We start from the raw sequence: 17677 nt of genomic DNA on the forward strand, positions 1-17677 counted from the left end.
CAGAGAGTGCCACAAGCACCTCCCCACTACCACCTCACCTTAGAAATTAGTAACAGTTGGCTGCCCTTGCATGACAGCTAAAGCCAGCCACTGAAGTCAACTGATTTGCTCTGGCTAATGATAGTATTGTGCTGCAGTACAGGGTCTGGGGACCCCAGGGCACGCGGTTCTCCCAGATTTCAGTTAAAACCTCTCTGCAGACAAGTAAGGACTTTTTATGTTCACTTACCAAAAGACTAAGTGCTCAGAATGGTCAAAATGCCAGTAGTTATTCCTCCATAAGATACAAAGTTAATATAATGCTATTTGGCTGTCAGTTTAAATAACTATAATTTGCACAAGGATAAATACATTTTGAAAAGTCAGAATGATTATATCAAATCACTCAGGTATTTTTTTTCTTCATGAAGGCCTGTTGTATTCAGGGTAAACTTCAAGTTTTGTGGGAGGGGGAAGTTGCTCTCAGGTGAGCCTCCTATTTTGTTGGGTCCTGGTAGCAGCTCGTGACAGCAGCAGTATCACTGTGGGGCATTGTGGGAAATTAAAATGGCAGCTCCCCACTGCTTAATGCTTTTTAAAAGGTGTACTAATAGGGCTCTGTTGGGACTCCGGCGGTTGCTCAAGGATGCCACATACTGGTTATTTTACACACAAAAGGAAGTTTCATCTCAATTGTTGCATTCAGACAATCCTCCAAACCATGGGGAAAAGGATCATGAATGAGCAAGGTGCTTGCCTCTCATTCTATCTCCTCCCCTCCTCACACATGCATGACTTAATTCATTACATTTTGTTTCAACCAAACCCCCATTTGCTGTGACACGTGAACTGGCAAACTATGATCTGAGCATTCTTCCTAATCAGGACTGCAAACTGGGATCAAACCAGTTCAATTGTGCCTCAGCTGGCAGTTCATTAGGTGTCCCTTGGCAAGCCATTACTGATCAACCTCAGTTCTCCCAGTACTGCAGCAGGTCGGTAATAACACTAACATATCATATGAGTTGTTCAGAGGAACGTTGAGATACTACACTGGAACTGAACACTCAAAAGTGCTATATAAATACTAAATACTGTAATTCTAATGAAAGTCTGCTATTCAACTCAGTCTGCATCAGCAAAAGATATAGTGGAAAAATATATTATGCAGTCTGTGTAAGGACAATGAGGGATCAGAGTCAAATACAAATTGAGATATTTTTCATTATTACTGCACAGTAGTCTCTTGTGTGATGACCCAAGAGTTCAAATACAAATCCCTATAGTGTTGTCTAAGGATCTCAACATTTATATCTTGATTCTACAAGAGTGGTATCTTAAAATGCATATAAGGGGAATAAATAATGTATATTTGTTAAACAAATTATCATTTCTTCGCTTAGGCATGTGAACTGGTCACAAGGAAAGATCATATAAATAAACAATGAATTGTTAAGCTAAATGGGATGTCTACGGCTTTTATTTTTTTTCCAGTTAAAACTAAATTAGAACCATTATGCAGGCTTTCAGATAAACTCACCAAGCTCTTATCTGTACAAAGCTGATAGATCTGCCATTATTCTTAGTGAAAAACAGAAGTTATATCATTCTGTGTCATTAAAAATGCATTAATCCTTTTTAGTAACCTTCCTCTAATTCATTGATTCAATTATAGTCTGAAGGATAAAGACATTTTGCTTTAATAAAAATAGAGTATTAAAGATGGTATTTTATACACAAGAGGTGTATTCGTTAGAGATCTTAAATGGAAGGGAAATACTGAGAAACACAAAAATATAAGTTGAAAAAATAAATATAAAACAGAAACGCAATCCATGGTGGGTCTTGAACTGGTGACCTAAGGAATGTTGGTGGGGATTTAGCCTGTTACTACCAATAGTTCTTACTAATGCATGAAGACCAAACCTCCTTGCACCAATGGGCCACAGTAGATGATGCCATATTCCCTAGCATAGCCTTGTTACAAACTTCCAGGGCGGAGTTACTCATCTAAGCAAATAGAAGATCCGTTCACATTGAACACAATTTAGGCTTGTCGTCAAGGGTTAAAGAGCTGGGTCTGACATTAATTTTCATTGAAGGTATAAACCCAGGACTTAGATGATGGTTTATGATTCTGATGAGCAGCTCCAAAATTGCTCATTTGTGGTTGTGCTTTTCAATATTTGTATGAGAGCCATTGCATGTTAAGCTTTCAATGTTGCAGTGGTTAATATGTAAAAATTATTATGCTATCTACAGATGTGCATGATTTTAGTGGCAAATTTCTGTGGGAGCATACTTAATTGCCATTTAGACACATGTAAAGCCTTTACACCCAGATTGGGCTCAGGAAATCCATTCTGTTGTAGGGTTGTTTTTTGAATCAATTGATTTTTGGATCAGATCCCATTAAAAGTTAGTAAATTTTAAGCCTTGGTACTAATGATCATGATCCTCCAAGGAAGTGGACTAATATGTTTTGGTGGGCCCTCAGGGCTTCCTTGTGTGAACCTAGCGGTAGGTTACTCATATCTATCTATCTATCTATCTATCTATCTATCTATCTATCTACTATCTAATTCTATCTAGATATATGCATCCATATATGTGTATGCATCTATATCTATCTATCTATCTATCTATCTATCTATCTATCTATCTATCTATATGCAAACAATATGTATGTATGTGAAACTAAGATCTGTATTAATTCATTTATTATTTTACGTTCATGGTGAAATATGCAAAACTATATATTAGCTTTAGCTATTCAGGCTGATGTTTACGAATGTCATAAGGAATGTCCCAGTCTCTGCTTATGGGTCTGAAATACCGTATTTTTGAACCATAGGACGCACCTTTTCCCCTTCAAAAATGAAGGGGAAATGTGTGTGCGTCCTATGGAGCAAAGGCAGCATAGCCCCATGACCCTCTCCGGGCTGGAGAGGTGACACACAGCTATGGCAGGAGCTTCTTTAGCCGCTCGCCACCTCTCCAGACGGGAGAGCGCACGCGGGGCTAAAGAAACCATAGACGCACGGTTATGGCAGCAGCCTCTCTGCTGCGCGCCTTTGCTCCCTGCTCCCTGACCTGCTCTTCCCCTGGGCTTCCCCTCACCAGCACCAAAGAGCAGGTCGAAAGGAACCTGAAGCCTGGAGAGCGAGAGGGGTCGGTGCGCACCGACCCCTCTCACTCTCCAGGCTTCCAAGGTAGCCGCCTGAAGGCGACTGAAGGCACCTTAAACGGCACCTTGTTTTAGAGGGGGGAAACAAGAGGGGGGAAATTCTCCCCTTCTCTGTGCAGCGCCTCATGCCACTTCGCTGAAGGGGTGCTGGGCAGAGAGGGGGAGATTTTTTTTTCTTGTTCTTCCCCCCTCTAAAACAAGGTGCGTCCTATTGTCCGGTGCGTCCTTTGGTGCGAAAAATACGGTAATATGCTTGTATTGCACTGCTTTTGTTATATTATTAAAATGCATTATTTCTTTTTAAATGAGTAAATTAGCCTTGGTACTAATGCTCACAGTATCAAGGGAAGAGGGCTGTTATGTTTCTATAGTCACTCGGAGCTGTGTGAACTCAGCGGAACTGTAAGAAACACAGTTGTTATCTGACATCAGTTTTATCCATATGGAAATTTTCAGGAGCTTCCCCCAGTCCCCAATAACAACATTCAATCTTACATTTTTTTTCTTTTATTTTATTTTTTTTTATAAAATTTTTATTACATTTTTCCAAATTACAAAATAGACAGAAGAAAAAACAGAACAGAAGAAAAGAAACGAAAAAAAAACAAAAAAATCACATTCATTTCCATAACTCATCCCAGACCTCCATTGGACTTCCCCTCATCTCCCGCATGATGCATTCTTGATAATAAAGTCATCAGCAAATTATACCCTTATTTCACATATTTATTTATATTTTCGGTAATAATTTAAGTTTAAATCTCATATTCTCCTTTTACTCTAAAAATATAACCTAATATCGTTTTTACCCATTTAAACTTTGATTCTTTCACAAGTGTTAACAATTTCATGGATAATTAAATTTCATTGCTGGGGCTAACGTTCTGAATCATACGACGTCTTATATTTCATACAACTTATAATACTTTTGCAGATAGTCTTTAAATTTTTTCCAGTCCTCCTCCATTGCCTCTTCTCCCAAGTCTCGGATTCTCGCAGTCATCTCAGCCAATTCCATGTAGTTCATCAGTTGCGTCTGCCACTCCTCCAGTGTGGGCAAATCTTGGGTCTTCCAATGCTTGGCGATTAAAATTCTTGCTGCAGTTGTAGCGTACATAAAAAGAGTTCTATCCTTTTTTAACACCTTCTGGCCGATAATGCCCAGAAGGAAGGCCTCTGGTTTCTTAGGAAAGGTGTACTTAAACACCTTCTTTAACTCGTTATAGATCATTTCCCAGAAGACCTTCAATCTTGGACAAGTCCACCAGAGGTGAAAGAATGTCCCTTCAGCCTCCTTGCATTTCCAACATTTATTATCAGACAAATGGTATATCTTAGCGAGCTTGACTGGGGTCATGTACCACCTGTATACCATTTTCATAATATTTTCTTTCAAGGCACTACATGCCGTAAACTTCATACCGGTGGTCCATAACTTTTCCCAGTCTTCAGACATAATGTTGTAACCAATGTCTTGAGCCCATTTTATCATGGCTGATTTAACTATTTCATCCTGAGTGTTCCATTTAAGCAGCAAGTTATACATTCTCGATATTACCTTGGTCTTTGGTTCTAACAATTCTGTCTCAAGTTTCGATTTTTCCACCTGAAATCCTGTTTTTTTATCTAGCTTAAAAACCTCATTAATTTGGGCATAATGTAGCCAATTTTGCACCTTATCCTTTAATTTTTCAAAGCTCTGCAACCTCCAATTACCTCCAACGTTTTCTATTATTTCCCAATATTTCGGCCAATATGCCTCCATATTGGATGTTTTCCGAGCTTTGGCCTCTATTGGTGAAATCCACCTCGGAGTTTTACTTTCCAATAAGTCTTTGTATTTTTTCCAGACCATAAATATTGCTTTTCTGACAATATGGTTTTTAAACGTTCCATATGTTTTCCCCTTGTCATACCACAGATACGCATGCCAACCTAACGAATTGTTAAAGCCTTCCAGATCTAGGACATCAGTGTTTTCCAATAAAATCCAATCTTTCATCCAGCAGAAGGCCGCAGCTTCATAATATAACCTTAAGTCCGGCAGGGCAAACCCCCCTCTTTCCTTTGCATCAGTTAGTATTTTAAACTTTATTCGGGGCTTTTTGCCCTGCCAGACAAATTTAGAAATGTCCTTCTGCCACTTTCCAAAACAGTCCACTCTGTCCACGATCTGCAAGGCCTGAAACAAAAACAACATTTTTGGCAAAACGTTCATTTTTATAGCTGCAATTCGACCCAACAAGGATAATTTCAATCTTGACCAAATTTCTAAATCTTTTTTAACTTCTGACCAACATTTTTCATAGTTATCTTTAAATAAATTCAAATTCTTGGAGGACAGATTGACCCCCAAGTATTTCACTTTTTTAACAATGTTTAGATCTGTTTCCCTCTGAAACCCCTCTGTTTCAGTGACCGTCAAATTTTTCCCTAGCACCTTAGTTTTTTGTTTGTTCAACTTAAAACCCGCCACCCATTTTTTCTTTTAAAAAATGTTATCATTTAATTATTTGCAATATTAATAAAAATGACATCTTCTTTTGTTTTTGTTTTTTTAAAAAACCCTACAAGAATGGGATAGGAGACAGTCATGGGAGAACAGCAAGCACATTGTGCTAGTCACACATGCGCACACAGTAACATATGGGTAAAAGTGTGCATTTAGGTCTAGCTAGTATTTATCTGTGGCCATTTTGATCCACACTAGTATTTCTGCTGATCCTCTTTTATCTTTACATGTACTTCTCAACAATAAAACAGATTTATTAAAAGCAGTAACCTGAGGTCTTCATTCAGACACGTGGTTTGCAGTACTGCAGATAATTTGCACCGCAGGGCAGAGGTCACTCTCTTACCGGTCTGTTAATGCAGTTGCTCTGGGATAAGATCATTCTCCATACTTCATTGCAGTGATCTAATAGTTCATTGGCACTTCGCTTTGTAGATTGATTAGCTCCAGTGTGGAAAATGATTGATAGATTTCTGATCCTTAGGATTCTGCTTTGGTCAAGAGTAGCAGAGGCTTTTACTGCTGCATTTGAATAACCTACATGTAAAAGTGTTGTAGCATAGAAGACCTTGATTTGATTTATATTCACTAAAAGCAAGAAACACTGATATTTTAATGTTTAATTTTGGTTAGTTCTGCAAAAGCTGTGACAACTTAGTAGTTCCTGAAACCTACAAAGGAAATAAATTGAGAGCCAATGAGTTAATTTTAATATTTTAGTTGTATGCATCAAACTAAAATGCATACAGTTTTCATTGCCACTGGTAATGCCATGCAAATGCTGTCTTGTATTTCTGAAACACCAGTTCATATGCACTCTCTTCTCACATTTCTCCAGCACATCTGTGGCTGCTAATTGTGAAAGAAAACTATTGTGTCAACTGGCCTTTCAGACTCACATGAGCAGAAAAACAATGTATTAGGATATCCTTTAATTGTCTTGTTTCCTATTTATTATAATTTATTGAAATATTAAAAACCCATCCTTCATCTATATAGATACCAGGGTGGCAGTACAACACATAATATAAATGAACCGTATGATAAAATTAGCAAACAATAAAACCCCACAGCAGAATAAATGGAGGCAGCTTAGAACAAAACAACAGCAGCAAAGCAAAACAGCAAAACACTTAAAATACCCAAGCAAATAAATAACTCTTGATCTGTTGCCAAAATGATTAGCAGGGTTAGAGAAGGCCCTCTCCCAGGTCATCACTTACTTCACAGACAATAGTTCCCCCTCATGGTCAGGCTGGTATAGGGAGTGTTTCTTCAGGTACTTGAGTACCATGCCATTCAGGGCTTTAAAGAAATAAGCAGCCAAACTTGGAATTAGGCTCAATCTAGCTCTTTCAGAATCTAGGTAACATGATTTCTATGGAGGCACAAGTTGCAACTGCGGCAAAGGCGGCATTTTTCCATCTCTGCCGTATTAAGCAGTTGGTCCCTTACCTTTCTCACCCTGATCTGGCCACAGTGATCCATGCGACGGTCACCTCCAGGCTTGATTATTGTAATTCGCTCTACGAGGGGCTGCCCTTGAAGCTGACCCAGAAACTCCAGTGGGTGCAGAACGCTGCAGCGAGGCTCCACATTCATCCAGTGCTACGGCTGCTGCACTGGCTCCCAGTGGAGTACAGGGTCAGGTTTAAAGTGCTGGTTTTAACCTTTAAAGCCCTATACGGCCTAGGACCCTCCTACTTACAGGACCGCCTCTCCTGGTACACCCCGCGGAGGACCTTACAATAATACTTTGGAGGTCCTGGGCCTCAAGGACGTTAGACTGGCCTCAACCAGGGCCAGGGCCTTTTCAGCCCTGGCCGCAGTCTGGTGAAACGCTCTGTCGCAAGAGACCAGGGCCCTGTAGGATTTGACATCTTTCCAGAGGGCCTGCAAAACGGAGCTGTTCCGCCAGGCCTTCAGTCCGAGCCCAGTCTGACCCCCTTCTTTCTATGGGACCCTGTATGTAAGTGGCCTCCTTGGCTCTTTCTATCAGCCCATATGGGACCAGCATGGGTGGTCAGGCCTGGTGGACTTTAAATTCCTTACCCCTACGGTTATGATACGTGGGTTCCTACTTAATTTTATTTTGTTTTTAAATGTGATTTTAAACTGTATTTTAAACTAATCGTTTGATTTTGTGTTTTTAATGTATTATATATATTTGGTGTTAGCCACCCTGAGCCCTGAGTCTCAGCCAGGGAGGGTGGGATATAAATAAAATTATTATTATTATTATTATTATTATTATTCCATCTAATTAACATTCTGAAAGCAGCATTGTACGCAACTGAAGCTTCTTAGTTTTCTTCTAGGGCAGCCCCATATTCAATGCACTGAAGTAATCCAATTCAGAGGTTTAAGAGCATGAGTCACTGTAGAAGGTCTATCCTATGCATTGACATTTTTGAAGCCACATTTTCCTATGTATGTCTGTTAATGAGAACTAGAAACCTATGCAAGGTTTTTGATGCCAGAGGTCACAGTTCTAACAGGCAATGTATATTGCCTCCCTCCCCATATGGAAGTTTATAGTAGGGAAATGCCCGGCATCTGCTGCTGCGGGATCACTGGCCCAATAATTGTTTGGTAGCGACAGGGCAAATCCTGGAGGAGTGCAAGCTGTACCATTTTTCATCCCCGCAGAGGCCTCTGGAGTACTGAGTTCCTGGAATAGCAAGTTCTGATTGAATTCATTGACAGCATTTAATGTATGCTGTGGGCGGGGAGGGGTTAATCCTTAAGCAGGCCAGCTTTTTCTTCTTCTTAGCCTCAGCTAAGAAGTGAACTCTAGAAGTGGGCTGTCAGTCAAATGCAACAGCGGAATTGGCCTGTATATATGTTTTCCCAGAAGCAATAAGAAACAGAGCCAAGTTCAGTGGTGGCTGATGCAGTGGTGCAGAGATGGTCACCACCGATGAATGGCAACTGAGAAGCAGGAGTGCTAGAGGCAGCAGTGCTAAAGTTAGTAGTGTAAAGATGTGCAGCTGTTGACTGGCTCACAGCACCCATGCATGTGGCATGCAAGCCAATGAATGGCCATAGACATTACCATATGCCATGTTTATGCAAACAGATATCTTCTCTCTCTCTCTCTCTCTCTCTCTCTCTCGGCAACACAGTTTTTCTTTGGGGGAGATGCATAAGTGGCCTGGGACTCCCCCCCCCCCCACTTTGTGAACTTGACACTTATGGCACATAACACAATCAGTGGAGCTACTGATTTCAAGTCATTTGAGGGTAAATGCTAGCAATGTATACAGTGGTACCTCGGGTTAAGTACTTAATTCGTTCCAGAGATCCGTTCTTAACCTGAAACTGTTCTTAACCTGAAGCACCACTTTAGCTAATGGGGCCTCCTGCTGCTGCTATGCCGCTGGAGCACGCTTTCTGTTCTCATCCTAAAGCAAAGTTCTTAACCCGAGGTACTATTTCTGGATTAACGGAGTCTGTAACCTGAAGTGTGTGTAACCCGAGGTACCACTGTATTTGCCCCTTACTCCCAGCAAAACAAAACAACAAAAACATTTTGGAAATGTTTCTCTTTTACAAAAAGTTCTTTGAATGGAGTATGCTTCCCGTTTCCAGCATTGCAACACACACACACACACACACACACACACACACACACACACACAGTATTGCCTCTGCTACTACCCCTTCACAACAAGGCTACCCTTGCTTTCCTCACTGTGTGAATGGGCTATCGCAGCCAATTGTAAAGTGAGGCTAATGGGAGTGGAGTGGTCAAGAGAACTGAACTTTGAACCACTGAAGCAGGAAGTTCAAATCTCGCCTCTGCTGTGAACCCCTTCTAAGTTATTAAAGGCAACCATTCCCACCACCCCCTTTAAGCTACGGATTTGTAATACAGTGAACATACTAAAGTATTGACTTATTTTACATGGTAGTTGTCAGGATTATTGAAACCAGACTACGCATGGGATGGAATAAGGTGGCAGAGGCCTGAGGTGATCAAATGGACTGTAGCCCCTCAAATTTTTTAATGCTCCCCAGCATAAAAAAAGAACTCTCTGTACGTATAAAATTAGCATAGCAGGGAGAGAGTGTGTGTCTGTGCATTTTGCTTGCTTGCAGGTTTTTATAAGAAAATGCTCACAATTAGCATTCCTTGCTTGTAGCCTAAATTGGAAGATGCCACTCGTCCACCTGGGTATTCTATCTCCTTATTCTGCTGCATGTGTAGACCAAGCTTGAGATACTATATTCGTTTTCTTTTATTTAATATATTTCTTACCTGTCCTTCAACCTAAATTTCCAGAAGGGTGTACAAAAGAATAAAAATTGACCTGAAGTGTCCAATGCGTTCTTGACACAGGATTTTGACCCCAAAATTAGCACACACAAAAAAACCCCTAGGAAAACCCTCTGAAACCTTGCAAAAAGCAAACACAGAAAGAAAATAGTATTTCAATAAAGCACCTATGGTAACACAATGCAATATGTAATTACCGTATATACTCTAGTATAAGCTGACTTTTTCAGCACATTTTTTATGCTGAAAAGCCCCCCTCAGCTTATACTCGAGTGAGGGTCCATTTGGGCTGCTCCTTCCTCCTCCTCCTCCTCCTCCTTTGCTGCTGTCAGCGGCGGCAGAGGAGGAACGAGCAGCCCAAAAGCAGCCCTTTTGAGCTGCTTGTTGTTCCTCCCCCACTGCCGCCACCAGCCTCTGCCTCTTGGGTAGGTAGGGGGGCTGGGGGGGAGAGAGAAGCCCCCTCTGCCATGTGCCCATGAGTGCATGCACACACGCACTCCGGCCCACCAGGAGGATTGTGGTGTGGTGAACCGGCTTATACTCGAGTCAATAAGTTTTCCCAGTTTTTTGTGGTAAAATTAGGAGCCTTGGCTTATATTTGGGTCGGCTTATACTCGAGTATATACGGTAATTGCAATGCAATTAATATAGTATGGACAGTTATTTGTGTATAATAAATTATTTCCCTGGTTAATTGGGTAAAAGGCAGATCAACTGAAAATCGGCAGCTAGCCTTGTTAAACACATATCCTTCCTTACTACCTTTCAAACTGAAACACAACACAGGGCTGGACCACAGAACCGTGAGTGGAAAGAATAAGTATATTACTATGGGTCCATGAAGTGTTGTGCAAGCTACTGGAAGGTTTCTAGCAATGGCATAATGTACAAGTGTGTGTATCTGAGAAACATGGTGAATAATCGAAGACAGAGGTTGTAGCATTTAAACACCAGTGGTCTGTAACACAGTATTGACAAAGAGCTTGTACGAAGTCTTGCAAAAAGAGCTTTTGTAAATGGAAGAACATTTCTGGATCAGAGGTCACTTTTAGAATCATAGAAGAGTTGGAAGGGACCATGAAGATCATTTAGTCCAACCCCCTGCAATGCAGGGATTTTTCGCCCAAGCCTATGACCCTGAGATTAAGAGTCTCATGCTCTACCGACAGAGCTCTACCTCTCAGCAGTACTCATTTGCTAGTCAGGAACAGAGCACATTTGCACCCAAGCTATATAGTCTGTCATAAGTTCTTTGCCCCTTTGCTTTTGTTTTAAAGTGTGTGTATTTGTGTGTGTATGCACGCACACATACACACAATAATGACTTGAGGTGCTATACAGTGGTGCCCCGCAAGACGAATGCCTCGCAAGACGGAAAACTCGCTAGACGAAAGAGTTTTCCGTTTTGGAGGTGCTTCGCAAAACGAATCTCCTGTCTTGCGAGTTCCTGCGGGGGTTTTTTCCTCCCCCCCTTTTTCTAAGCCGCTAAGCCGCTTATCAGCTGATCCGATAAGCCAATAAGCCGCTAAAAGCCGCTAATAGCGCTAATTGAACCGCTAGACGAAGAGAATCACAGAACAGATTCCTTTCGTCTTGCGAGGCACCACTGTACTTGAGTATCTGCTTTGCCTCAGTCTCCACAGTCATAATGGAAAATATCTAATTTCCACAAGATGTGAATCAAGGGACCTGGCAAGGAAGAAGCTAGGTTAAAAATGAAAACATACTATTTAATTTTTTGAGTTGCATTCCCAGCTGCAAAATATGTGAGGATCAGCTGATCAAAAATTAAACTGTTCACATACACGTTCATTCATAAATGTTCCAGACATAATGCTTCATATATAATGTATTGATTATAATTAAGGAAATAAACAGCACAGTTTCAACTGTAGTGTATTTATGGAAATCCACATATTGTAAATATTTTATTAAACGCCAACAAAAAGTTGTTTTCTACATTGTGAATAACACTCTAAACTGCCACTTAGGGCTGCTCCTCTTACTGTTTTGAAAAACCACCCTTGTGCCTTCAAATGTAAAAATGATACGTGGGGAGTATATGTTTTTTAAACAAGCAATGTGAGGAGAGCAACACATGAATATACTTCTAAATGTTTCTACATATTCAGGCCTGGGTATACTGCCTGCACATAAACACACACACACACACACACACACACACACACAATCTACACTCTAGCAATCCACATTCTTTGTTTTTGTGAAATTTCCAGTGAGAACTTAAGGCAAACTTTACATAATTTATTGAAACCAACTGCAGCTTGAAAAATAGCAGCGAGGAACAGTGAAATGATTGCACTTGATAAACTGCCAAGCAAGAGACCACTGAATAATATTTGTAAAGACAAAACACTAGTGACCCGTGGTGTCAACAGAGAATTCAGTCAAACGCCTTCATAGTCTATTGATGTCTATTGTGTAATCACTGAAACAATATATTCAGGATAAATTCATCACTGGTATTTTAAAATTCTCTCGCTCCCTCACCCCTAGCCTGTTCTCAGGCATATGTCAGTGTAGATTGTGCAGAGACCCTAGAACCCCCAGGATTGTAAATAAACCTCACTAGACCCAGTTCTGATTTCATGCTATACTGAAATATACAGACAAAGTGCATTGTTAAACATGATGAAACAAGAATTAAGCCTATTTTGTTGTTTGCATATGACAGGCAAAAGTTAAAGATGACTTGTAGTAAATGACAGTGGGATTTTCTTATTTTATTGGTGCACTAAGAAGTCTGCTTCTGTAATTAGATTTCAATTTTAAAAATAAAAAATGTCCAGTGATGAATACCTTAGATTTACAAATTTATTATGGCACCAACTTTCATAGACTAGAATCAACTTCATCAGTTTGTTTCATCACTATATAGGACCAAATCAGCCTAAATCCTGGCAGTCTCTTTCAGTTCATTTTACGGCCGGAATCCACAACATATTACCAGTATATGAATTGAGAGCTAAATGACACAACCGCTGAGGCAGTTAACTTAGAATCATAGGATTGGAAGGAATTTCAAAGGTCATTACCAGCACAGGAAATCCACTTTTACAGAATTCCTAATAATTGACCATCCAGCCTCTGTTTAAAAGTCCATCTTTTTTTAAAAAAAGCCTGTTTTTAAATCTCCAACCAATTTCTTCTACAGTCTGTGCAGTACCACTCTTTCCTTAAAGTTTAGTCTAGACCCTTTTTCTTGTAATTTGATCCCATTGCTTTCGGTCCTACCCTCTGGAATGACAGAAAACCAATTTGTTCCATCATCTACCTGAATATTTGAATTCAAATATTTGAAATATTTGAAGGTAGCTGTTATATCATCTCTTAAATGATCTTTTCTCCAGGCTAAAAACCCCAAACTCTTTCAAACCTGGTCTCACCTTCTCTGGAGACATCCCAGTTTGTGCATCTATTAAAATGTGGTGCCCAGAACTGGAGACAGGTGTTCCAGGTGAGGTTTGACCAAAGCAGAATAGACTAGTACCCTTGCTATATTTCCTCCTGGCACTATGTGACTACAGTGATCTCCCTGTACACAGATAACTAGCAAATCAGGAAAAGGTGAGGCTAGAGCTCTTACCTGTAACATGCTCGTTTTTTAATGCATAATTTTCATTTCATTTTGTTATTGCATGGAAAACATTCAAGCATTTTTTTAATGATGAAAAGTCAACAAGAACTACATACCCCATAACTCTCTTGTTTAGGTAACACGGCTCTAATTCATCTGAAATTATTTCATAATTTCACATAAACATTTGTGGTTCCATTGTTGACGTAAGTGGAATTACTGAGCTAGGAAAGAGTAACATGACAGAGAAAGAGCTTTCAGAATGCGGCTCTCAGGAGAATGCTTGCAGAGCATTTCTACAGAACAACACTTGTAATCACTTTGATAAAGAATAGCTCCTGCGTTACCGGTATAATTTTCAGCAGAAATCTTAAAAACCTGCCTTTTTAACAACAAAAAAAGAAAACCCCTGGAAATTACATTTATAATTCATCAGAAATGATGCTGAGTGTCAAACATGAATAACCTACATGTGATCTAGCATGCAAAGCAAAAAATACAAAAAAAAAATATCCACCCCAAGTCCCATAAAAGCCCATTTTTAAGTGTCAGGTACTCTGTTAGATGCTTTGAATAATGCAAATATCTAGTGATGACCTTATTTTCTTTCCCACTTAGAAGTCATCTGTGGGTTTGTGTGAAATGCTGAGAACTTGTATTTGTCTACTCTTCGGGAGTTCAGAAACCCTGTTGAATATTAGCATACTGGAAGGAGGCGGTGGTAGGAGGAGGATAAGCTGTCTTGGGGGAAGTTGGCTCTACTCCGCAGGTTACCTAAGCATTTTGTAAGGAAAGGTTGGACTAGTGACAGCTTGTAGTTGTTTGGCATCCATGTATCTGGACCTTAGTTGTGTGTGCTAATGGATGGATTGGTGTGGCTGCACACCATTGATCATATGAGTGTCCAAATCAAGCCCTTAGGTTGGACAATGGTGTTTATTCTAGAGTAAGGTTACCAGATTTATTTCAATGAATCCGGGGACACTTTTTAACTTCAATAGATTTTGTATGGGGGCTGATTTGTAAATCCGGGGACTGTCTCTGGGAAACGGGGATGTCTGGTAACCTTATCTAGAGGAGGAATGAGGAACCTGTGCCCCCATGTTGTTGAACTCCAAGTCACATCAGCCCTAGCCAGCATGCCCAATGGCCAGTTGCAGTCCTACAAAATATGGAGGGCCACAGGTTTACCGATGCCACTGCTTGTTGACTATCTACTAGGCTTCTGGGGTTATTCAGCAAGTCTCTGGGGATACGCAGCTTGGCTATAGTAGGAGTGTTGCTTTAGGGCTCCATGCTGGCCACTATGGTCTGGATGCTCATCCCTGCCAGCCCACTGGGATCCTGGTTCCCATATGTATCTCCTTGACCCACTTACTATAACATCTGGCGACCCAAGGTTGAAGAACACTGGTGAAGAAGACATGCTTGAGAATATATGCCACATACTTGAGAGTATGGGCGGGGTATAAATAATTTATTATTATTATTATTATTACTACTACTACTACTACTACTACTACTACTATTAGCACTGCATGGATGCAGCACAACCACTTGGGTGGCATGTGACTTGGCCCTTCCTTGCATTTCCATGTTAACATGGTTTTGCCACTGCAATGCACCCAATGAAAGTTCGCAGTGAGTACTCTGCCCCACCTGATGGAACACTCATCTATTTTAATGGCACCAGAGTGACAGGCTGAGGGTTTGATGCAATACAGGATCACAGCTGATGCAGCAAAAAACTAGAACCACAAGGCCATGGCAAAAATGCTTTCTGTGATTGCTCCATTGAATCCAAGTCCCATATAAACATCTGGTATGCACCAAAATTCTGTAGTACTTGATAACAACGTAAAGTGCAGTTATAACGGCACAATGTTCCATTCTCAAAATTAGATAATCAAAAATAAACAGGGGAAATAGAACTGTGCTTGTTGAATATTTCAATATGCTCTGTGTGAATTTTTTATTGGTGTTGTTGCCAATGTTGTTTGCTATTGCTGGTAAAAAAAATGGCTTTTGTATTGGTCTACCCTCCCTCATCGATAACACCACTACAAAGGTGGGGTTTTTAAAATTCCTTTTAGTTTTTCAGATGAGTAACTAAGATTTCTGAGATAACATTTCTGAGATAGACTTAGTTCTAACTACAATTGATAACATGCTTTTGGGTTTCGGTGTCAACTGAGACTTGATGCTGTGTGTTACTGAAGTCCTTGCCAAATTCCAGCAGAATTCGCTGGGAACACACTCCAAAAAGCCTGAGTCGGTGTGGCTTGGACATGCAGGTTTTCAAACAATGAGTAAACTGACACCACAGTGCATCTGATGGTCTTCTGCCGATGTTCCGTCATTTGTCAATGTACCATATCCAACACCAAGCCTTCCGTGTTTCTTGTACTTCCTTTCACTGGCTGTTACCTGCTTCTCTCTTATACATTCCTTCTATCAAGCCTTTCTGTTGCCTCTATTTTGCAAAGCCAGCAGAAGTACATATATACAAAAACAGTGCTGGGAAGAGAAGCTGCCGCAGATGTGCTGTTCTTTAGAGAGGGTGTGAGCGATGGCTGCCTTTTGAGGAGCAATGAGTAGACTTACAGGTGCATTAGGGAAATACAAATGATGACACTCTTCTCCCACATGCATAAGAAAACTCCTTATCAGTAGTTAAGTTAATCTGCAAATCCACGTTGGAAAGCTCATTTGCAATGGGCTTTTAACACAACAGATTTCAGCATAGTCATCTCCACACCAACATACCTAGGACTTTTCTGCATTTACTATACCATATTTTCTTCTTCTACCCAAATCAGTAGAATTCTGAATCTAGGTTGCTGAGTTGGACAGGACTCTTTACTGACTAATATTGAATGAGATATGGCATAGATTCAATATATGGCTGCTTTTTATTTCATGATAACTATGTGGTAGCTGTTCCGTGAAGCAGCTACGTTAGATTCACAGTGCCCTTTCCCACGTAGATCAGGATGGCGAACCTGTGACCCTATAGCTGATGTTGAACTACAACTCCCAGCATTCCTGCCCATTTGTCTTGAAGGCAGAGGCTGATGGGAGTTGGGAGTGCAATATCTGGAGGGCCGCAGATTAGCCATCCCTGATGTAGATATTCCAAACACTGGACATAGGACTTCCACGTCAACACCACAGATTAGTGCCCATGCAACTTTTTTAACTAGGGCTAACTGCAAAGGTGAAGGAGAATTTTCATGGAGATCATGGTGAGTAGAAGGGTTAAGCCTTGTCTTCCCATGCTCTACATTCTCAGTCATCACCACCCCCCACTTGTAATTAAATAAAGAAGAAAAAAGCTACATGGTTGCAAGCGTCATGTGTAGTTAGGCCCAGCTGAGCTAAAGGTTTTGTGAACTACAATTCTGTTTTGCTACATTTATGAGCCTTGTATACAACAGCAGGAGCTGAGCAGTGATTGTTTATTCTGACTTTGCTGTTTCACACTGTTTGCACAGCATTGGCTTGCTAATGAGGTGATACCAGCTTGGGAGGGGAAGATAAGCTTTGATAGCATGCTGATGACTCTCAGAACCTTCAAAAAGCCCCCTCCCCGCACCTACTCCATAATGCAAAGTGAATTTTTGGCTTCCGGAGCTGCTGCCTGTGGTTGAGACAGATGTTTGCTGAAAGCATTTCTTCATCCAGGTGTTGCATCTTTAAAACACATTTGTTGTTAACTGTGAATACGGTCAGACCCAACACAATTCATGGAATGGGATGCAATATTCAGAAAAGTTGATGGAGTTGCAAAGTTAAATTAAGCCTAATAGAAACTAGGGCTTTTCCTGTGGTGACCCTGGAACACCGTGCCCAGAAACATCTGTTAGCAACAATGCACAGCACCCTCCAACTGGAGAATGTCAAGATTCCTTCCCTACATATTGACCAACACATTTTTGAACTTGATTGTGCTGCTGATACACTTTGGGTCTCTCCAATGTTTCATTTTAGAAACGTTTTTTGGATTCTATTTATGCATGGTTGGTTTTTTTTCTCCTCTTTGTCCCTCTTCACCCAAAAAAAGACTAATAAAATCTAATAAGAATAATAGTTATGGTGCATAGTTTAACTTTTGAAGTCAGC

The 17677-nt window shown here is 40.5% G+C and overlaps 1 protein-coding gene and 1 long non-coding RNA gene across 12 annotated transcripts in view; one reads left to right on the plus strand and one right to left on the minus strand.

Moving 5' to 3' along the window:
• NR5A2 (nuclear receptor subfamily 5 group A member 2) overlaps positions 1-17677 on the plus strand; it is a 114146-nt gene that overhangs the window by 57638 nt on the left and 38831 nt on the right. The window lies entirely within an intron of this gene.
• Positions 1-17677, minus strand: part of LOC309533909 — a 126650-nt gene that overhangs the window by 21070 nt on the left and 87903 nt on the right. For 3 of the 8 annotated variants that reach the window (XR_014220517.1, XR_014220518.1, XR_014220519.1), the window contains one exon: positions 13672-13779. The exons of the other annotated variants lie outside the window; for them this stretch is intronic. This is a non-coding gene — a long non-coding RNA (uncharacterized lncRNA). The remainder of the gene's footprint in view (positions 1-13671; positions 13780-17677) is intronic. 8 annotated transcript variants of the gene reach the window in all.

Source organism: Podarcis vaucheri (genome assembly GCF_965113315.1).
Source record: "Podarcis vaucheri genome assembly, chromosome: 6".
In the NCBI taxonomy this organism is placed as follows: domain Eukaryota; kingdom Metazoa; phylum Chordata; class Lepidosauria; order Squamata; family Lacertidae; genus Podarcis; species Podarcis vaucheri.